This window comes from Adiantum capillus-veneris, chromosome 14 (genome assembly GCF_014529385.1).
Source record: "Adiantum capillus-veneris isolate H3 chromosome 14, ASM1452938v2, whole genome shotgun sequence".
In the NCBI taxonomy this organism is placed as follows: domain Eukaryota; kingdom Viridiplantae; phylum Streptophyta; class Polypodiopsida; order Polypodiales; family Pteridaceae; genus Adiantum; species Adiantum capillus-veneris.
Window position 1 is genome coordinate 42,927,856 of NC_140944.1, and position 23,947 is coordinate 42,951,802.

Below are 23,947 nucleotides of genomic sequence, written 5' to 3' on the forward strand. Positions count from 1 at the left end.
GGCGTATCAACGGGGGTACGGATGCCAGGTGTCTCCACTGGAGTCTGAGCCCCGAAGCGAGGAGTGTCCATTGGAGTGACTCTTGGAGGAGTAGCTAGTGGTGTGTAGCTATGGGGAGCGACACTCAGCCGCGCAAAACCTGGTTTCGATGCCAATGCCATGGCTGGTGTCAGGATGGGCAAAGAAGGGGAGGATAAAGAGCCTCGTCGAACACGAGGCGGTGTCGAAGCATCGGTGGCGCCACCCCCACAACAACCGCCACCGCCACCACTAGAGCGCCGGTGCCTAGACGAGTGTGAAGATCGTCTCGTTGACACCGAAGCTTCGAAGCACGCTGAGGACTCCGAAACAGAGGGAGATGCGGATGGAGTAGGAATGCGTGATGGTGCACCAGATCGATGACGCTCCACGTACCACTGTCTCTGCTGGGGTGACAAAGAAGAAAGAAACACCTCATCATCCATACCTGCATTAAACACACGAATATTTAAACTTAATATTGAATTAATGGAGTAGAAAACATGGACAAGTAGATAGAGAGAGAGAGAGACAGAGGAGGAGAGAGATTGTGAAGCATGCAAAATCGGTTGATTTTAGCCTCTAGATCTTTCGTCATCTTCTTCTTAGCAGCGAGATTGCACATGACAATTCCAGATATGCGCTCATCATCTATGGTTCGTCATAGCATGTCCCGGGCTTTATCAAATCCGTCTAGCCACTCTCCAATGTACACTAGGGACTCTGATACCAGCCAACCTTCTGTCATGCTACCCTCCGGACGTGCCTTCTGACGCACATATCCCTTGAGCGTTTTCATGAAACGTTATAAAAAGAACATCCATCTGGAATGTACTGTGCCGGCTATTTCCACCTCATCAACTATGCCAATCCACAATTGTTGTAGCTCTTCCAATACTGGACGAAGATACACATCCATATTCTTCACTTTATATTGCCCCGGCACAATCAAGCTTAGCCATAGGTGCCCCTTCTTCGTAGTCAACCACGGGGGAATGTTGTAGTTGACGATGACAACGGGCCATACACTGTAAGATGTTGATCTTTGACCAAATGGATTTACACCATCCATAGCCAGGCCTAAGCGCAAATTTCAAGCTTCCCTGGCAAAATCTGTCCATGTTTCATCTATATGTTTCCAGGCTGCACAATCTGCAGGAATCCGTAGCACACCATCCAAAGAGTTATTCTCCTCATGCCATGATGCTAGGGCGGCCATGGACTTACATTCGAAGAAATTCTTGATGCGAGGAAGCAGAGGAAAATGTATCAAAACCTTTTGCGGAATTTTTGTTCCGTGGAGATCTACTCGATATCTTTCGGAATCACATTTCGGACACTTCTCCATGTCTATGTATTCCCCTCTGAAAAGAATGCAGTCATTAGGACAAGCGTGGATCGAATTGTAATCCATCCCCAAGTTTCACAAAATCTTTCTTGCTTCCTCTCGAGAATCTAGCATCACATTATCAACTGGTAGTATGTGCTCTTTGAGCAATCTACACAACATAAAAATACGATACAATTGTGTAAAAATCTATCAAATCATTATACATTTAGAGTTTTATTAAAGTAAACTAATCGTAATAGATCACCTGAAAAGCGTTGTGACGCTAGGGTCACTCCATCCAAACTTTGTCTGCATGTTGAGAAGAACCAGGAGCGCTTTCAATCTAGACACACTTGCTCCATTATACAATGGCGTATCGGCTTCACTTTTCATATCATCATAGACAAGCCTTTCTGAATCCATGATCGTCTCGATCATCTCATCAATTTCGGGCTCAAACATTGCCTCATTGGGAATGTGGTCTGCATGATCATCCCCCGAGCTGTCAGAGGCTACATCTTGTGGCCTCACATATGCTGCTTCACCAAAGCGCCTACGAACACGTCTATTGGGTTGCAAGATTGCTGCATGTTGACCAGCTTCAGAGTTCGACGAGTTATAATTGGCAACAAATCGATCTATAGTAGATGGATCGAACTCGCCAAATTCGCGAACGTGCTGCAAAGAAACGTGTCTTGTCCGTCGCACAGCATGCTTGCAATGGTTACAAGGACATAAGATCCTCGTTGAGAAATAGGTGTTTCGGTTGGACGGCCTCACATCCTCGTCACTACTCATAATGAGGGCAAAAATCTGTTGGGGTATAAAGCCCAATGTGGTCGCCCGGGTAAGTGGGCGGGCCGCCAGGTATGTACACATATTCTTTTGTAAAAACCTAATAAGAACTCACTCTACTCTACACATTACAGTAGAGCGAGTTCACCATATCTTCGTGCTCTTCTTCTCGCACTCTCTCTCGCGTCGCACTTCCGCTCGTACACCTTCAACTGGTATCAGAGCTCAGATCGAGGCTCGGGGCAGCACTGTAGGAGGCTAGAGTCACCAACTCAGGTTGGAGTGAAATTCGACAGGCGAAGACACGGCCCCAAATCTCGTGGGAGAAGCCAAAGGGCTCGGTGTTGTCAGAACTTCATTCAGAGGTCATCTCGGCCACAGTTCGGCTTCGACAAAGGTCTGCGCAGGCCATTTTCGACTACGTGGTCTCAGCGGGTGCAGATCCGACTCTGCAAATTTGGGGTTTTCGGCCTACGACTGCAGGTGCTGAGGATATCGACACTCCCAGAGTGTTGATTTGTGGTTGTCTACACATCGAAGGACGGCTCACAGTTCTTGGAGGCGTGTCACATACGACACAGACGCATCTACACACAGACTATAGGCGACATCCACTAGTTCATCAGGTAGCTTGTGTTTGCTGCTTGATATTCCAGATTTCATCCTAACATTGTAGGTACTTCCACATGGGATGTATTGTCAGAGATGATGTATGTCTGTTGAGGGTTTACTGGCTGTGAGTCACGCAGCAAACAACCGCCGCAGCGGTTACAGCATACAGTGGGAAATTTGTGGATGTATGACTTTGTGGGAAGTCTATGTACTGTCAGATTTACTACAGCCTTTTTTGAGGGTCGAGTGAGGTTTTATTGAGCTGGGGGATTCTCGAATGTTGAGATCCTTTCGGTGATACAGGTCTTGGAGCGATCCCTCGAGCACCCTTAGATAGGCAGCTAGGATGTATTGACTGTGAGTTAGACAGTTGGGATTGCATCTTTGCTTTACTGCCGTTGAGGCATTGTCGCAGTTTATGCTTACAGGACAGTGACAGGACAGTCAGAGATAGTACAGGTGCAGGACAGGTTTACCCGCTGCTTACAGTGTCAGAGAGACACTGTTTTCTGAGCTGTTTTTTGGTCTGTTTTTTAGTACACTAGAGCCATTTTACAAAGGAGACTCTGCTGAAATTTATGCAGAATCTGAAGCTTTCTTGGTTCATTTGACAGGTTGATATTGGTTCAGAGGTCAGTTTACAGGGAAAACTCTGCCGAATTTTTCCCAGGAAAGTAAACCACTGTGAAGCATAGCTATGGCTGGATCACAGGACACTGCTCTTTACAATATCAAGAAGCTGGATGGAACCAATTTCCCATTGTGGAAGCAGCAGATTTGGCACGTGTTGGTACAAAAGAAGCAGATAAAACCTATAAAGCTCAAGGGGATAAAACCAGAAGATATGGACGAAGATGAATGGAGCGAAATGGATGAATTGGCACTTTCTACCATTATGCTGACTTTGGCAGAAAGCGTTTACTTCAATGTAGCAGACGAGATGTCGGCTTATCAAGCATGGTTAAAGCTGAGTGATCTTTATGAGAAGCAGAGTGCAGCTTCACAGGTATACTGGCTTAAAAAGCTTGTTGACTTGAAGATGAAAGAAGGGACACCTATGTCCAATCATCTGAATGAATTCAACACAATCTATAGTCAATTGTCAGCTCAAGGTGTCAAGTTTAATGAACCTGTTAGAGCTATGTTCCTGTTGATCACATTGTCGGAAAGTTGGGACACTTTTCGAACAGCTTTGAGTAATTCTGCACCTCCAGATGGTTTGAACATAGCAGGTGTAGAAGGAAGTCTGCTTACTTAAGAAACCAATAGAAAGACAATGGACAAAGGCAAAGGAACAGCCTTAGTTGTCAGGGGAAGGACCAAAGAAAAGTACAAAGGTGGAAAGAGGAATCAGTCTCGTAGCAAGTCCCGCAGTGCTAAAGCCAAGAGTGACATAGAATGCTACCATTGTGGCAAGAAGGGTCACATGAAAAGAGACTGCAGAGAATGGAAAGCAGAAAAAGGCAAAGAGAAAGCTGAAGACCATGGTGAGAAGAACAAGTCCTCAGTGAAGATTCAAGAAATAAATGTGACAAACACTGTTGCAGAGGATGACAGTCTAGTGTCATAAGATATCTACTTCTTGAAGAATACAATGGACTCAGCTCTTCTTACAGCATCTGATGGAAATGCACTGAGTGGTTGGATTATAGACTCAGGAGCATCACTTCATGTGTCTCCAAACAAGGAGTGGTTTACCTCTTATGTGACCACTAAAGATCATGTTTGGCTAGGCAATGGGTAGACATGTGAGATCTTAGGTGTTGGAGATGTTCAATTGAAGTTTCAGAATGGCTCTTCTTTCACGCTGAAGAATGTGAGACATGTTCCTGCACTTACAAAGAGCTTGATCAGCACAGGTTTACTTGATGATGCCGGCTACGTCACCACTTTTGGACAGAACATGTGGAAGATATCCAAGGGTTCTATGACAGTAGCACATGGAGTAAATTCTGGAGGACTTTACATGATTTATGTATCAAATGTCTCTAAAAATGTAATCAATGTAACCGAGCATCCGAACGTTTCTTTGTGGCATAGCCGGTTAGGACATATGTCCAAGAAGGGAATGGAAATCTTGTCTCGTTCTGGTTATTTGCCTGGCTTTTCATTTAATGATTTTGAATTCTGTGAACATTGTCTGTATGGTAAGCAAACACAACAGCCACATAAGCATAGAAGCAGTAGAAGAGATACACAGTTGGCACTTGTTCATAGTGATTTGTGTGGACCTATGCCTAACCTATCTCTAGGGGGAGCTTCTTACTTTATGAAATTTATAGATGATTACTCGAGGAAAGTATGGGTTTACTTTCTCAAGCACAAGGATGAAGCGTTTAGTGTTTTCAAAACGTTTGTGACACTTGTGGAGAATCAGAGTGGCAAGAAGCTTAAATGCTTACGCACTGACAATGGTGGAGAGTATGTTTCAAAGGCCTGTCAGGACTTTTGTGAGTCAAAAGGTATAAAACGTGAACTTACTGCTCCTTACAATCCTCCTCAAAATGGTGTTGCTGAGAGGATGAATAGGACCATACAAGAGAAAGTCAGAAGTATGTTGTCTAATGCACAGCTGCCAAATGGGTTTTGGGCTGAAGCTGTATCAACAGCTGTTCATCTTCTAAATAGATCTCCTAGCAAGGTTTTGCAGAAGGATTCAGTGCAAAAGATGGTATGGTCAAGCAAAATGCCCTCATACAAGCATCTCAGAGTCTTTGGCTGTGAGGCATATACTCACGTTCCAAAGGAATTTAGGAACAAACTTGAGCCAAAGAGTAGAAAGTGCATCTTTCTAGGCTATGGTAATTCTAGTGAGATGGGGTACAGACTTTGGGATCCCGAATCCAGAAAGGTTTTCCGGAGCAATGATGTTCACTTTAATGAATCCAAATATCATTCTAAACCAGAGAGGGTTGAGGAGATTAGAAGAGTTGCCTTCCAAGAAGATGGACCTGCACGTGCAAGACAAAATGTCAGGGCTCAAGAGGAGCAAGGACAGGATAGATTGGAACCATAGGTTGTGGCTCAACCTGAGCCACCTATTGTGCGTAGATCTGGACGTGTCACGCAACCTTCTGATAGGTTTGTTCCATCTATGAACTATGTCATGTTGACTGATTGCAATGAGCCTTCATGTTACAAGGAAGCAGTGCAAATGAAGCACTTCGGGAATTGGCAATTTGCCATGCAGTCAGAGATGACAGCTCTGCATAAAAACCAGACATGGAAGCTAGTTAAATTACAACGGGGCAAAAAGGATCTACCTTGTAAATGGGTTTACAGGTATAAGATCACCGCTCATGATAGTCAGCCAAAGTACAAAGCAAGGCTTGTTGCCAAGGGATTTAAGCAAGAACAAGGCATTGACTTTGATGAAGTCTTCTCTCCGGTGGTCAAAATGACTACATTGAGATGCTTTCTTGCATTGGTTGCCATATTAGATTTGGTGTTGCACCAAATGGATGTCAAGACAGCGTTCTTGCATGTTGATTTAGATGTGGAAATTTACATGCAGCCGCCAAAAGGGTTTGTTGAGAAAGGCAAGGAAGATTGGGTATGCCAGTTGTTAAAGAGTCTTTATGGCTTAAAACAATCACCGAAGGCATGGTACCATAAATTCCACAAGTTTATGCTTTCTCAAGGCTACAAACGTAGTGAGTTCGATCACTGTCTATATACAAAGAAGGCTAAGGATGGTAGTTGGCTGATCCTTATTTTGTATGTGGATGACATGTTGATTGTTGGAAAGCACTTGGAAGAAATTTCAGCTTTGAAGTCAAAGATGGCAAAATCGTTTGACGTGAAAGACATGGGTGAGGCAAGTCATATACTAGGTATGCGCATTGAGAGAGACAGATCAAAGAAGTTGATTTGGTTATCTCAAACAGAGTATATTGACAAGGTTTTGCAACGTTTCAATATGGAGAAGGGAAAGGCACTGAGTGTTCCATTGCCACCATATGTGAAACTTAGCAAACAATATTGTCCCGTGTCTGAGGAAGAACATGCTGAAATGGATAAGATTCCATATGCGTCTGCAGTGGGTAGTTTGATGTATGCAATGATTGCTACTCGCCTAGACATTGCATTTGCAGTGGGAGTAGTAAGTCGATACATGTCAAACCCAGGCAAGAAACATTGGGAGGTAGTGAAAGGAATATTGAGATACCTGAAAGCTACAAAGAGTATGTGTATATGCTATGGGAGTCAGGAGCTAAGTGTAAAGGGTTTTACAGACTCAGATTATGCAGGTGACTTAGACAACTGAAGGTCTACGTCAGGGTATGTCTTTACATTGGCTGGTGGAGCAGTATCATGGCGTTCTAGATTACAAGATTGTGTTACTCAGTCTACTACAGAGGCTGAATATGTTGCAGCATCTGAGGCATGCAAAGAATCAATTTGGCTTAATCGACTAGTAACAGATTTGGGAATCAAAGATGAGATGCCTGTGTTATATTGTGATAGTCAAAGTGCTATACAATTGGCTCGCAATCCAGTTTATCACTCAAAGACAAAGCATGTGGATGTGAAGTATCATTTCATCAGGGAAATGCTCGAGGATAAGCAACTTCAGCTTGTCAAAGTTCACACCACAGAAAATCCTGCTGATCTACTTACAAAAGGACTTCCCTCAGAGAGCTTTGCGCATTTTCGCAAGCAGTTAGGTGTAGGGTAGTACATCACTTCTCTACATCTTTTGTATATTAGCTTGTACAGTAGCTTCTCTCACACTTAAAGTACCACATTGGACTTTAAGTGGGAGGTTGTTGGGATATAAAGCCCAATGTGGTCGCCCAGGTAAGTGGGCAGGCCGCCAGGTATGTACACATATTCTTTTGTAAAAACCTAATAAGAACTCACTATGCTCTACACATTATAGTAGAACGAGTTCACCATATCGTCGTGCTCTTCTTCTCGCACTCTCTCTCGCGTCGCATTTCCGCTCGTACTCCTTCAAAATCTTATAACCTGGACAACAAATTAAATCTTCTATTGACATTCTTTGTCTTTTATCTCTCTCTCTCTCTCTCTCTCTCTCTCTCTCTCTCTCTCTTTGTTCACACTGTAAACTACCTCACATTCTCTAGTCATGTCCAATCCCCGCACACCTCAGTCTAGAGGTGCACGGAGATCAGAACCACCGGGTTATAATCTCGTCTTTATTGGTCAATGCCTATATTTGTGGGTACAAGAAATCTACACACCCACGTCTACATGATACTACATGTAGTGGACAAAAACTCTTTGCCTCTTCTCTAGCTAGAGCATTTCACAGCATCTTAACATCTTTTCATAGTAGATCTTTGTTTGTAGCATGCAAGTACGTCATTCTTGCAATGTAGCTGATGTCTAATCAAGGCACTTAATTCTTATTCTAGATTTGACGGGATTTGGTGTGTGTGTGTGTGTGTTTGTGTTTTTCCCTTGGAATCGTCATCTTGCATCACTAATTTCTGTGTATGCTCAATTTTCTCTTCCATTAGCTGAACATGACGGCTTATTGTATGGTAGCAACAGTCGAACATGCAGGTGGAATTGCTGGTCCGCATGGACTGTCGAGGCTGTGAGCGCACGAAACATTTCTTCTAACCTTATCTTAAACGATTTCCTCACCATTTCTTCTAACCTTAAATAACCTAAATCTAATTTAATATAACATATATAAACCTAAATTAATAAACATAAATCTAATCTAATATAACATAAATCTAAATCTAACGTAAATAAACATAAATCTAATCAAACGTAAATCTAACTAAAAATAAACATAAATCTAATCTAATTTAACTTAAGTAAACCTAAATCTAATTTAACTTAAGTAAACCTAAATCTAATTTAACATAAGTCTACATCTAACCTAATCTTTAACGTCTTTTGGGATAGTTTCCTACGACGTTAAAACTCTCTTCTTCTTGTGTGTGTGTGTGTGGGTGTGTGTGTGTGTGCCAATAAAAAGAGAAAAATGGTATAACATTTCTATCACCCAAGTGTGGTAGATTGGTTATGCCATTTTCCTCTTGAATAACAAGTCTTGGTTTCAACTCCTCGTCGGCTAGATTTTTAGGTCTCTTTAATTAGTATCCTACGACGTTAAATTAAACTCTCTTCTCCTCGGGTGTGTGTGCACGCCAATAAAAAAAGGAGAAAAATGGTATAACTTTTCTATCACCGAAGTGTGATAGATTGGTTATGTCATTTCCCTTATGAATAACATGTCTTGAGTTCAACTCCTGTCGACTAGATCTTTAAGGTCTCTTGGGATACTTTCCTATGATGTTAAGACTGTCTTCTTCTTCTTCTTCTTCTTCTTCTTTTCTCTCTCTTTCTCTCTCTCTTTGTTTTATTTATATATATATATATATATATATATATATCTTTTCCTCTCTCAATGTGTGTGCATTCTTTGATTATGCATGTGTGTGTGCGCGTTTTTGGTTTATGCATGCTCTCTCTCTCTTTTCCTCTCTCAATGTGTGTGTGCTTTCTTTGATTATGCATGTGTGTGTGCGCGTTTTTGGTTTATGCATGCTCTCTCTCTTTTCCTCTCTCAATGTGTGTGTGCTTTCTTTGTGTATGCATGTGTGTGTGTGTTTTTTGTTTATGCTTGTGCTCTCTCTCTCTCTCTCTCTCTCTCTCTCTCTCTCTCTCTCTCTCTCTCAAAAACACAATGTGTGTGTGTGTGTGTGTGTGTGAAAGAGAGGGAGAGAGAAAGAGGGGAAAGGACCATCAGAGTGAGGAGAGGGAAGGAGCATACCTGGCTCTCCTTCCTCTCCTCGTGTGTGTGTGTGTGTGTGTGTGTGTGTGTGTGTGTGTGTGTGTGTGTGTGTGTGTGTGTGTGTGTGTGTGTGTGTGTGTGAGAGAGAGAGAGAGAGAGAAGGAGAGAGAAAGAGGGGAAGGGAATATGAGAGTGAGGAGAGGGAAGGAGCATACTTGGCTCTCCTTCCTCTCCTCGTGTGTGTGTGTGTGTGTGTGTGTGTGTGTGTGTGTGTGTGTGTGTGTGTGTGTGTGTGTGTGTGTGTCTGTGTGTGTGTGGAGAAGAAAGAGAGAGAGAGAGAGAGAGAGGGAGAGCGTTACCTTGCTTGCTTGAGCGCACGTCAAAAACTCGGATCTGAGATCTGAGTTTTCGGACTCTCTCGGTTATTTTTTTAGCCCTGTCGCTCGGCGTCGCTATATACATCGCTACAGGAGTCGCTATGAGTGTCGCTATGTTAATTGTAACATAGCGACGCTCATAGCGACACCGTGCATTTTCATTTTTGAGCGTCGTACTATGAGCGTCGCTAATGTTAAGCATGGCTTGTAATGTTACAAAGATAATAGACACAGTAGACACAACTGTTGATCATATTGTCATTGGAAAGTCAAAACATTACAAAGATAAGGGTGGGCAATACAAAAAGAGGGGTAACCTTGGCTAATGCTCGAAGTCTCATCGCAATTGACGTGCAAGCTGCATATCTTTTGTCCGTATTGTCACTCGCTTTGCATGAATGGCGCATAGGTTGGTATCTTCCAACACCGAAATGATGTGGACCTCTGCAGCTTCTTGAATAGCCTCTAGCGCTATTGCTTGCATTCTATACTGATTTCCATAGCTTTGAAGCACCTCCTTCACTGTGCGAGCAAAGGGGACGCATCGAATCAAAAGCTCTGTAGTCTTCTGGTAGTGGTGGATTTCTGCGAATGCCCTTGCTATTTTTTGGCGCCGTTGCGGTTGTCTTGGGTGCACTTGCACATTTGCTGGCTTGTGGCGTTTAGGCTTCTTGAAAAACTTAGACTTGCGCCTGTTTACATGCTTAGAGGCTGGATCTGCAGCCTCTTCTAATTCATCCTCTTCCCTTGCCTGCCGATCTTGTGGTGGGGGGAGAGCTCCTTGGCCTCGAGGCAGTGTCTTCCCCCCAACAGGCACACGGTGTGTGCACAGTATTTTAGCTCGCAGCCATGGTGGCTCACTCTCTGATTCAGTGTCTATATGGACCACCCGAGTCCTTGATGGTCCTGCTTGTGATTGGTGGTGCTCTCAGGAGTTTTTTGGAGCAAGGGATTGCGCATATGTACATACACATGTATGGTGCATCTAATAAAGGATTGCCCATTTTCCATAGCCAGGTGGTTACGCGGGGCCCACATGTGTATAGATAGGACAGCATGTACATAGTGCATCGATTTTCACTATTACTAGTACTAGTGTGTTTTTTCTATAATAAGGGGGATTTTCTAGCGCGTAAAACTTCTCGAGGAAGCTATCTGTGGGCCGACGACATGAGGTAAGCAGGTGTGTCATATGGCATCTAGTGGCGTCAGGAGGTCGAATGGGGTCAATACTTGCACGTGGAGAAGTACGGGCACAACGTGGATATTTTCTTGTGATAATTATGCAAAAAGGTCATCATGAGGATCATCTTTTGGGTCCACTTCACGTGGTGGTGGGATGCATTATTGGAAAAAGTCGAGTGCCAGGTGTGCGTATGGATGCAACAGGGTGACAACTATGCACTACGAGGTCAGTTTTTGGCCTGTTCGGGGTCCGTTTGAGGTCATCTAAAAGGCCAAGGGTGCCCAAGTAATAAATCTAAGTGTGAGAACTGAAAAAACAGAGAGAAGACCAGAAAAAACGTGGAGAGAAGAGGAGGAACAGCTGCAACTGTGTTTTTGGGGTTTTTGAAGCCTATTTTGGTCGTAAACTGCTCATCCGAGGTCGGATTTGAGCACTTTGACATTGTAGACTGGGGTTTTGGGCCAGTCCGGACGTGATGGCGCTGTACATTTTTCCAAATTCCTCACTCTTTCTTTTTTTTTTGTGTAAGTTTCTCCTATGAGCGAAGCTTCTGCTCCAATTTGTGATTGTATCTGGTATGTTTTACCCATATTGTGTGAGCTATTTGCTCCATTGGTGTTGGCCCAAGCTCTATTGTATCTAAACATCATAAATTCTCGTCTTTTGAGCTGAGCTTTTGGATGTCTCTCTCTCTCTCTCTCTCTCTCTCTCTCTCTCTCTCTCTCTCTCTCTCTCTCTCTCTCTCTCTCTCTCTCTCTCTCTCTCTCTCTCTCTCTCTCTCTCTGTGTGTGTGTGTGGAGTGGGCAAGTGGATAGTCTCTCTCCTCTCACTCCATCGGTGTGTTCCCTGTCTCGGCCAGGTGGATTGTGTAAGCCGAGTGGTGCCCCATAGTGTGTGTGTGTGTGTGTGTGTGTGTGTGTGTGTGTGTGTGTGTGTGTGTGTGTGTGTGTGTGTGTGTGTGTGTGTGTGTGTGTGTGTGTGTGTATCTTCCCAAGAGTGTGTGTCGGGTCGTTATAGAGGCGCTGTGTGTGTTTTCATCCCAATCACATTCTTTTGGTGCCCCCACTGAGGATCTTCTTCGAGTACCTTCTGCTTAGAGCTTCAAGATTCGGGATTACAGGTTACAGGTACAGATGATTCACACAGGTACTGGTAGCTGGAGTACAGTGATACAGTGACAGTGGGAGTCACTTGCAATTGCCGTGGGTATGCATCAGTTGGCGCCTGTTTGAGCGCATTGTCTGTTGGTATTGTACGTTACTTGTGGAAACTGCCATTGTACGCCTTTGTGGAGAAATACTTGGTTATTTGGCAGTCCCAGCCATTTCTGAGACTTGGTCTGGAAGATAGTCATTTCTGAGACTTGACTATACGCGATTTGCATTAGCCTTCGTGAGAGGGTCGATAGCGTGCGGTTTTATTGAGCTGGGGGATTCTCAAATGTGGAGATCCTTTCGGTGATACAGGTAGCTGGAGCACCCTTTTCGTGACCTCGCCATAGGCTATGTACTAGTGATTCCTAAATGATGCTCGAGTTCTATTGTTGGCAGTTTATGCATACATATACAGTCTATATTTTAGGTTCTTACTGCTCTACTTCTGGGGAAACTCTGCCACAATTTTTCCAAGATATGATGGCTGGTTTTTTGGTCTTTTGAGCCATTTATGTTGTTATGCTGCTGAAATTTTGGCAAAATCAGAGGATAAGACAAGTGTTCCTTCTTGGGAGCTTCATGGTTGACTTTAATGGATGATCAAAATGGACCTCAATTCACTCCATTTCATTTAACTCAGAGAATCCAGATAAATGTTCATGTGTCCAAGAAGATTTTTTTCCACCAGCACATAGTCTTTATGTTCGGGCCAAGAAATTACGAGAGATCCTGGAATGTCCTTTGCCTGTTGTAATTCCGATGATTAACTATGAAAACTCATTTGATGTGCATGTGTTTGTCCTTATCTAAAGCTTGAGCACCATTGAGGTTTCTGGGGATTGAGTCAGTCAATAGTTTTGGGTTCTTGCGCGTGTGTTCGAAGGGGTTCTCAAAGCATTGAAACTTGGGTAGCCATAGCTTTGTCTTATCCGGAGTTTCATGGAAGAAGTGATGAAGATGTGGAAGACTTTTTGGAAAAGATGGAGGTTTCTTGCATTAGCAACCAGATTCATGACCCTACGCAGATGTTACGTCTTCTCCAAATCTGTTTGAAGAGTGATGCACGAGTTTGGTCCAAAGCATTTGAAGAGAAGCTGTTTTGGCTCATCCACCTGTAAGATTGAGTTGGGACAATCTAAGGCATGCATTGCAAGCTGAGTTTGTGAAGATAGAAGATCCTGACAAAGTGTGGCAAGAAGTACAGGCTTTGGTGCAAAAGGAAGGTGAGCCAGTAGATGCGTGCATACGTAAGATCTCATTGGCATGGGAGAGGATGTGCAAGCCCTTAGCACCACAGGTACCCCCACCTGTCATGAAGAAGAAGGACAGGTTCTTGGCTGGCCTTTGGGAGAATATACATTGGAGAGTGGAGCTAAAGAAGCCTAGGACATATGAAAATGCACTAGAGGTAGCAAGGAACAAAGAGTGGAAGCTGAGGAAAATGAGCCAGTTAGGGGTGGAGTCTTTACCCATGAGGTCTGAATTTCAGCCTATGGATTCTTTACAAGGTCGCATGCCAGGGGTTCATCATGAACCGGTGGTTTCTGTTACTCCTCAAGTTATGCCAGCAGTGGTCACTACAACAGTGCAAGATGATGAGCTAAGGCAAGACATGAGGCAAGTGGTAGATTTGATGAAGAATCTCAACCTAAACATGCTAGGTCAAGTGGGAAACAATCGAGGTCGAGGGAAGTTTGCAAATCAGCCAGGAGGTGAGGAAAGACCCAGGAATGGTGGTGGAAAAAGCAATGGCAGGTTTTGGAGGCAGACAAAAGTGTTAAGTGTAGTCACCTTGGAGAAGGCATCAAAGCTAGAGGATACATTAGTGATGCCTATTGGGAAGAGGACCATAGAGAACAAGGAAGGAATAAGTGCCCCAGGTCCTAGTAAGAAGAAGGGAAAGAGCCATGAAGGCGAGGATGTCAAGGCCAAGAGGAAAAGGAGAGCTCATCGCAAGTTTCATGTTTCAGATTTTCCACTAGGGGATGGGCAATTAAGCTATGACTTGAAGGAGGATCTAACAAGCAGGAAGGCAGATGTTACTTTTAGACAGCTTATAGAGATGGTGCCTAAGCTAAAGCGCTAGTGGAAGAGGATGGTTACGTCAATGGATAAAGAGCCAGAGAGAGGTTCGGTGAAGGTGTTGGCAATGGATGAGCTACCTGACATTTGCCCAATAGTAGATGTGTGGCACAAAAGAAAAAATTTGGGACAAGGTTATGTGGATGGTGGAGCCCAAATATGCGTCATAACACACTAATGCGTTGAGAAGATGGGTCTTACAGTGACTGGGGTGTCAGGCTTCCGGATCAAATTGGCAAACCATCAGAAAGTAAAATGTTTGGGTGTTGTAAAGAGCTTAGAAGTGGAACCATATGATGCAAAGGCAGTGGTTGATTTTCATGTGATGCCAGCGGGGCTGGGAACATATCCTATTATACTGGGCAGACCATGGTTATGTGCAGTGGGAGCTGTTCAAGATTGGAGACATGGTACGATTAGCCTCTATGGAAAGACAGGTGCCAAGAAGCTATATAATATGGACACAAGGAAACGATTGGAGGAGCTTTATGAACATGAGGATGAGTCTAGTGATGAAGACTATTCCACGGTGACAGATGAGGACAGTGATAGCACTACCAGCAGTGATGAGGATGCTGATATTGCATTTCTTTTGATGGATAAAGAAATCCAGGAGTCTGGTTTAGTTGCATTTGCGAATGAAGTTGAAGATGAAAGTGAAGGGCCTTATGAAGTGATTGAAGGGCTGATGCAAACCAAGGTTGAGTTGTCAAAGAAGCAGGAATTGATGACACAAATAATCAGTGGAGACCTCTCAGCTATGGAGAAGGAGATATATTTGCACATGCTAGCTAGTTTTCCTGATTTGTTCATTACTTCATATGAAGAGATCAGAGGGTTCAAGGGCGAAGAGATGCATATAGAGCTGAAAGAAGGTGCTAAGCCATTACGGCAAAGGCTAAGAAGGATGGCCCAAGAGCAGATGGAAGCCTTGCGGGAAGAGGTGGACAAGCTATTGAAGGCAAGGTTCATAGTCCCAGTGGAGACCACAGAATGGGTGAGTCCTGTAGTAGTGAGTCCAAAGAAGGATGGGAAGTGGAGGATTTGTGTAGATTTTAAACCCTTAAACACAGCCACTAAGAAGAACCCATATCCTCTTCCATTCATTGATCAGATCTTGGATTCAGTGGCAGGTTATGAGAGATACAGTGTGTGTGATGGTTTTTCAGGCTATTTTCAATTGAAGATTGCTTTTAAAGACTGAACAAAGACAACTTTTATTACGCCATGGGGCTGCTATTGCTACACAGTATTGCCATTTGGGTTGAAAAATGGACCATCTTTCTATCAAGAGAGAGCAAATTGGGTATTGAAACCATTCATTGGTAGTTGTGTTAAAGCTTTTATGGACGACTTTTGTGTCTATAGCAGTAGGGTTGAACATCATGAGAAGTTGCAGATGGTATTGGCTAGATATGATGAATCTGGAGGGCAACTAAATCCAAAGAAATGTCATCTAGCACAGCCAAGGGTGAAGTTATTGGGCCACATGGTGTCAGAAAATGGCATTGAGGCTGATCCAGACAAGGTTAAGTCTATTATTCTTCTTCCATCACCTACGAGTACAAAGAAATTGGCAACCTTCATACACAAAGTGAAGTACATGGCCCAGTTTATTCCATTGTCTTCTTAGCTTCTTTATCCATTACAACAAGTGGCAAAGCATGATCCATTGCAATGGGATGACAAGTGTGAAGAAGTGTTTCAAGAGGTGAAAGAGGTGTTAGGGGGGTTGTCAGCCATGTAAGCTCCTGATTGGGAGAAATTTTTTTATGTAAATCCCTCATAGGGGATGATGCCAGTGGAGCCATGCTATTGCAAAAGGGGAAGGGCAGCCATTATATGAGGCCAGTGTATGTGCAAGCCGAGTGAAGCTGGTAGTAGAGAGAAAAATCTCGGAAGTAGAGCTAATGATGGCCAGTGTGATATTTTCTTGTCGACGATTTCGTCATTACTTGCTACCACGACCTTTTGTTTTCTTGACGAGTTATGCCTTTTTGCCACAGTTAATTAATGGCACTAACATGTCAAATGTGGTGAAGAAATGGGTGATTGAGCTGCAAGAGTTTGAGTTCTCTTTTTTAGTGGAAGACAGTACAAGAGCTACCCTAGCTGATTTGTTGACTTACAAGGAGAATCCCCTTATTGTTAAGGAAGAGGTGTTGAGAAAGGTAGTTGAAGAAGTGCCACAGATCAACAATGCACATGTGTTGTTCTTTGATGGTTCATACAGAAAGAGCCATGATGCAGCTTCAGGGGGTATAGCACTTTATGATCCAGAGGGGAAGCTAGTATGCAAGAGAGGGTTCAAATTGGATGCTCATAGTAACAATGAGGCTGAATATGCTACTCTAGAAGCCGGATTACACATTTTTTTGAAGCATGGGGTTCGAAGGTTGAGCATAAAAGGTGATGCCTTGTTAGTGGTGAAGCAAGTGCTGGGTGTGTGGAAGAGCAAGAACAGCTCATTGAAGGAAATGTGTTTCAAAATTAAAGGCCTGTTAAAAAAGTTTGAAGCATGAAGCATCAGACACATTGAACGTTCTCTAAATGGAGAAGCACACGAAGCAGCTCAAAGCATGATTGGGGAGCTATTTGTGTTGAGGACCACTTTACCTCTTTATCATGGCCGGGAAAGTTTGGCTCAAGAAGAGGAGTTTTTGCTAACAAGAATCATTCCAAAGGAGATTTAGAAGTCTAAGAAGTATGGTTTTGTGCGTAGAGAATACAGGTACAAATTGATTGGTGATGTCTTATACTTGAAAGGGGTTGATCTCGTGTTGAGACGTGCACCTTAGCGGGAGGAGCTTTATAGAGTGTTGGAAGAGAATCATGAAGGCGCATGTGGCGGCCATTTTGCTCTAAAGATCACCTTGCATAAGATCTTGCAAGAGGGGTATGTCTGACCTAGTTTGCACAAGGATGTTCACCATTGGTGTAGGTCTTGCAATAAGTGTCAAGCATTTGGGAAGAGAGTGTTGAAGGCAGAGTTACGAAAAACCATTATGGCATTTGATGTGTTTGAAAAGTGGGGGATTGATGCAATAGGCCCATTACCTACCACAAGCAGGGGCAAAAGCTATATTTTGACTATAGTGGACTATCTCTCTAGATGGACAGAGGCTATAGCATAAAACAAATCACTGCAAAGGATGTGGCAAAATCTGTGTATGATGAAATATGTTGCAAGTTTGGGGTGCCACTGGAGCTACTTTCAGATAAGGGGCCTGGCTTTAGAGCTAAATTGCTAGATTTTTTATGTGCAAAGATGAAGATTAGGCACCAGCATACCACTCCTTATTACCCACAGTGTAATGGCTTAAATGAAAGATTCAATGGTGAGTTGGTACAGATTCTTTCGAAAGTGACAAAGCACCAAGGAAAGAATTGGGATTTGGAATTGCCTAGTGCATTATGGGCTTATCGTACTTTGGTGAAGACAGGTACAGGGTTTACTCCATTTCATTTGGTATATGGAAAGGAAGCACTATTGCCTGTGGAAGTAGAGTTTCCTACAGTCAAGATGCTAGAGAAGTTGCTTGGGCCGCCTAGTGATGCATTCAAAGAGAGGCTCTTGCAGTTACAAGAGGTTCAGGTGGATAGGATGAGTGCATTGGAACATTATGGGCAGATGCAGGATAAGGCTTTGGAAAAGATAAATGAAAAGGTCAAAAGTAAGGGTATCAAGAAGCATGACTTGGTTTTGCGCTACAACAGTAAGCTGGACAACACCTTACAAAAGAAGTTTCAAATTAAGTGGGAAGGCCCTTTCAAGGTAGTGGAGTGTTTCCCTAATGGTACATATCAGTTGGCTAACCTGGATGGGGTTCTACATAAGTCAAGGGTAAATGTATTGCGTCTTAAATTGTATCATGCCAGGTTAATGATGGTCAAGCAAGATGAGTTGTCTGTGGATCAAGCAGTGTTGGTGAAGGATGAGGAGACTTGTGACGTTGCGAGTCTCATATCGCTTTTTGTTGCTGCTGATCATGAATGGTCTAGCAGGCTAGGGGATGGGCAAATTATGTCAGGAGTTTTTTGGAGCAAGGCATTGTGCATATGTACATACACATGCATGGTGCATCGAATAAAGGATTGCCCATTTTCCATAGCCAGGTGGTTACGTGGGGCCCACATATATACAGGTAGGACAGCATGTACATAGTGCATCGATTTTCACTATTACTAGTACCAGTGTGTTTTTTCTATAATAAGGGGGAGTTTCTAGCGCGTAAAACTTCTCGAGGAAGCTATCTGTGGGCCGACGACATGAGGTAAGCAGGTGTGTCATATGGCATCTAGTGGCGTCAGGAGGTCGAATGGGGTCAATACTTGCACGTGGAGAAGTACGGGCACAACGTGGATGTTTTCTTATGATAATTATGCAAAAAGTTCATTATGAGGACCATCTTTTAGGGCCACTTCACGTGGTGGCAGGATACATTATTGGAAAAAGTCAAGTGCCAGGTGTGCATATGGATGCAACAGGGTGACAACTATGCACTACGAGGTCAGTTTTTGGCATGTTCGGGGTCCGTTTGAGGTCATCTAAAAATCCAAGGGTGCCCAAGTAATAAATCTAAGTGTGGGAACTGAAAAAACAGAGAGAAGACCAGAAAAAACGTGGAGAGAAGAGGAGGAACAGCCGCAACTGTGTTTTTGGGGGTTTTGGAGCCTGTTTTGGCCGTAAACTGCTCATCCGAGGTCGGATTTGAGCACTTTGACATTGTAGACTGGGGTTTTGGGCCGTTCCGGACGCGATGGCGCTGTCCATTTTTCCAAATTCCTCACTCTTTTTCTGCTTTTTTGCTGTGTAAGTTTCTTCTATGAGCGAAGCTTCTGCTCTAATTTGTGATTGTATCTTGTACATTTTATCCATATTGTGTGAGCTATTTGCTCCATTGGTGTTGGCCCAAGCTCTATTGTATCTAAACATCATAAATTCTCATCTTTTGAGCTGAGCTTTTGGGTGTCTCTCTCTCTCTCTCTCTCTCTCTCTCTCTCTCTCTCTCTCTCTCTCTCTCTCTCTCTCTCTCTCTCTCTCTCTCTCTCTCTGTGTGTGTGTGTGGAGTGGGCAAGTGGATAGTCTCTCTCCTCTCACTCCATCGGTGTGTTCCCTATCTCAACCAGGTGGATTGTATAAGCCGAGTGGTGCCCCATAGTGTGAGTGTGTGTGTGTATCTTCCCAAGAGTGTGTGTCAGGTCATTATAGAGGCGCTGTGTGTGTTTTCATCCCGCTCACATTCTTTTGGCTCCTCCCTATCTGACTATGTTGTTTGTTGGCCCTCTTCTTCTCTACAGCGCTAGGCACGTTGCTTCATTCTTTTTCTAGGTGTTATATCTTGAGGATGTGGAGATTCAACAGCCCTCAATGACTCTGGTGCCCTACTAACATGCCCACTGCCAGAAGAGTTCCTGGAACGGCCAGGTGTTCGTGGTCGTTTTCTTGTGCCTTTAAGCCATGCCGGCTTCTCACTTCCTTGGAGGGTGTTTTTGTTGGCAGGCGGATGCTCTTTCGTGGTTTTTTTGGTGCGCGCCATTTCGTATGGTAAGAGCTCACCTGTTCTTAATAAATGAGTGGTTTATGAGAGCATGCAATATTTATAAGGGCCCATTTAAAAAGGGCCCTGTCCACACTAATTTTGAAAAAAAAACTCTTATTTTTTAAATAAACATGTCGCTAAGAGTTGGACCCTGCGTTCACGTTTAGTGGCTCGCGTAGTATCCACTTTGATCCTTGTCGCACTCTGCATTGCCGCCATGCAGCATGCTTGGCGGGACCTTGCGATATTTGCCACTTGTTGATATGCTCTTGACGACTCCATTTCTGTACTTCAATAGCAATCTTGGATTGTCGCACACGCTCCATTGTGAGCTTACGAGCAAGTGTTGTGCGAAAAAACCAGTTGAACATCTCCTCCAAATAATTGGATTGCACCATTCCACCACCATGTCGAGTATTTTTGAAGTACACTCCCCTTGCTCGATAATGGGACTTCTCCATGCCTTGAGTGCTAAAAATTTCAAGCGATCCATACTTGTGCATAAAAAATGCACCATGCACAAACAAGATATGTTGTTCACATGAGTAAACGATCCACATTATTTAATAAAAACAATCCCTTGTAATAAATACACCACGTAAAATGACTTACCATGTAATGTGTGATGTTATTTTCACCCCAAGAAAGGGTGAAGACCTTGGTAAAATCCGTCAAGGCTTCTTGAAATGATTGGCGTTGTTCTTCTGTTGTGCTGTTAAGGCCCATAAGCTTGACCATTTTATCAAAATGTGCCCAAACTTGCTTGCGCTTGTTTGCAAGCTCACCATTTGAATCATTGTCAATAGTAGCTTTGCATAGCTCCTTCCAAAGCTCCCAAAGGTTACCTGCATGCTGGTTGGAGCTGTTTTGAGCATCATATCGACTTGGCTTTCCTTGGGAAACTTTCTTCAAAAGGTGTCTAGCTTTTTGTCCACTCATTGACACTTGTTGAGCAATTTCATGGGCCTCCCCTGTGTTCTTTGCAGCAACGATAGTCACATTTCCACCGTGACAGCCAATGGAATTCAAGAGTACCTCCACTCTTTCCATCGCTTCCTAGGACTTTTCCAATGGTTTCATTGTGAAAGCATAGTCAATGTGGAGCTTCAATAACCTATCAAAAATGCGCATGAATGCGTGCAATGTACAAAAATGTACATTCGATAGAGGAAATGGAAAGATTGGATTCCAAGCGTGGTCCTTTTGATCACAGTCTGGGGCATTGAGCATGGGACATCTCAGAATAGACGCTTCACATTCTCTACCTTCATCTCCGACATCACGAAAATCTAACCCTTGTTCTCCATGCCCTTGCCATGGAAGCATGGAACCGACCTTTGCAGTGCTCTTATGTGATTTTTGTCCATTAGGTTTATACTCTCGAGTGCAAAATGAACAAGGCAGAGAAGAAGCCCCTTGTTTGCAGCCAAGCAAACACTTTATGGTCTTTAAATCCCCACCTAAGTGCCACTCCACATCATAACTACCAAAACCCTCAATCTCTAACTTCTGACACGCAATTTGGGAGTGTATTACTCTGTGATGCAGTTCTCTCAAAAATCCATGAAAGTACTCCATTGGTCTCTTTGGGCACCTCAATAGCACCCAACCACCAAATGTCTTTCTCTGATTGCACGCTAAAAGATGGGGTAGGAGATGGCTTGACTGAATCCCTTCGCTTGGTTTGCAGAAGGGCCTCGTTCATTAGAGTGACACTTAGCCTCTCTAACCTTCGGCCTTTCACTATTTGACACTCATCAAGTTTCAACACAAAAGAGACCTTTGTGCCAAGCACTACAAAATAAATAGTGCCAAGACCTTAAACTTCAGAGTCTATGATAAGAACAATACCAAAGAAAAAAGTAAAGTGTGTCACCTTCTTCAGGTAACTCGGTAACTCGTAAAATATAAGCATGGCTTGTTGAAGCCTTCTAAGATCTACAAAAATATTGTTCCACATTGTGTAAGGAAAGCCCTTCTCCGAAGGTCTTATGGATTGTTTCTTACCTTTTCCCCTTGTCTCCACAATGCCATGCTCCTTGAGGACATCCTTCAGGAGTTGGAAAATAGCCTGATAGACTTTGGTGCTGATTCCAGCCTCATTACAAGCTTGTTGCACATCATCATCACTAACCACATTTCTCAATTTACGCATAATGTGCTTACCTCCAGGTGATTGTAAGATAGAAATCGCATCCTGGGTATTGAGACAACTAGTGAGAAGGTTGACTCGGTCATCTTGGCTTGTTCCACCGCATCCCTCTTGGATGAAGTTTCTAGCAACAAATAAAAATAAATATTAGAAAATAGTGTGAAGTAAGAATGCTTAATGCAAGTAAAGACCAAATCACCTTGTGGCTTTAACTCGTCGTTTGTGTGCTCCTCCCGAATGTGCAAGATTTTCAATGGATGAATACGTGCGTTTGCGTTCCCTTTCACCAAGGGGTTTCTTTGAAGTATGTGATGATATTAGTAAGCTTCTGGATGTGGGACATCTTTTCTTACATTTGTTGTTCAAAAGTTTTAACCACCCTCTCTGAAGAGACAACACTCTCTTGTAATGCCGTCGTCTTGAGGTGAAGAGCTTGACATTCGTGCATCCACATATGCAAAGAAGCACATGCACCCATACATAACCGCTTGCAATAGCCTAACAAGCCTGCTTCTCCCCTCCCAAGAAATTGAAGAAATGTGGAAAGGCTATTAAACGATGGATGGAAGCGGCTTATAGGATCGTAAGGGTACAAATGGCCATCCACCCAAATGTCAACATTGGTCTCACAAGCGGTGCGACGTTCCTGTGATGACCTTTGATCACCCTCACTAACAGTCTTCGGTGCAAACACCATGGGTAAGCGAATATGTATGCTTTTGGTGTGCGGAATACATGGTGGTGGAAGCAAACCATTAGTGATGTCCGTGAGCACCAGGAAAGCTGTTGCGTGGGGAAGCAAATGATGAAAAGATAGAGGGGGAGGGGGAGGGAGGTTGAGGAAGATGGGAGGAGAGAAGGAGGGAGGGGGGAAAGGGAGAGATTGGGGAGGAGGAGGAAGGTAGGGGCAGGGAGGGAGAGGAGAGGGAGAGAGGAGGGAGGAGGAGGAGAGAACAAAGTGTTTTTATCTTTTTGGGGGAAAAGATTTTTGAAAAAATGGACTTTCTAAACTTGTGGGTTAAAAAATGGGTCAAAAAATGATTTTTGGATATGTATATATGTTGGGAGGGAGTTTTAAGTAATAAATAAATAAAAATAGAAAAAAAAATTTAAGTCAAATTTTGACTCTTAGTGACCCACGTTTTTGCTGATGTGGTCACATCGTATACTTCCTTCACTTTAAAAAAAGCTAGAAAGAGAAAGTAACCCCTTAGATCCACATCCTACATTTGTCTTAAAAAAAGGCTAGAAAAGCCTAGTCAAAACTACTTTCTTCAATGTCCTTGCCCCCTTAACCCCACATAACATTAGCCTTAATCCCTAAAATTAGGATTCCTTACAAAGCCCATGCAAGGTTCATATTTCTCCTAAGGTGAGCAGTTTTTAGAAAAATGTGTCTCAACTTAATATTGTGCCCAGTGTCCCCCCCCCCCCCCCCCCTCTCTCTCTCTCTCTCTCTCTCTCTCTCTCTCTCTCTCTCTCCGTCTCCGTCTCTGTCTCTCTCTCTAAATCTCTCTGTCTCGCTCTCTCTCTCTCTCTCTCTCTCTCTCTCTCTCTCTCTCATCCCATTGAGTGCGATCCGCACCATTGCCTCCATTCATCTTAGCTCTCATTCTCTACGTTGCGAGACAAGACGTTGGGACACTGGCGAGGAGTCTCATCGACTTTGCACCTTATGCCCTCATCAAGTGCGAGAGAGTGAGTACCACACACTACTTGAGTGCTCAACTTCTGACCACATTAGGTCCTCTTTTCCCCATATATTCAGCCATGAGCTCTCCCTACATACCTTCCTCTCCCAACCACGATGTGGACTCTCTATTGCGACCCTCATTTTTGCAATTTTTTAGCATCGAGAGTCACTTATGACCTCCACGCACACCATGTGACATGTTCATTTGGTCCCATAGGTCATATTTGACCTCCGAGGACGATAATAGAACTATCCATCTATCCCTCTATTGTTGTCTTTCTCGCTCT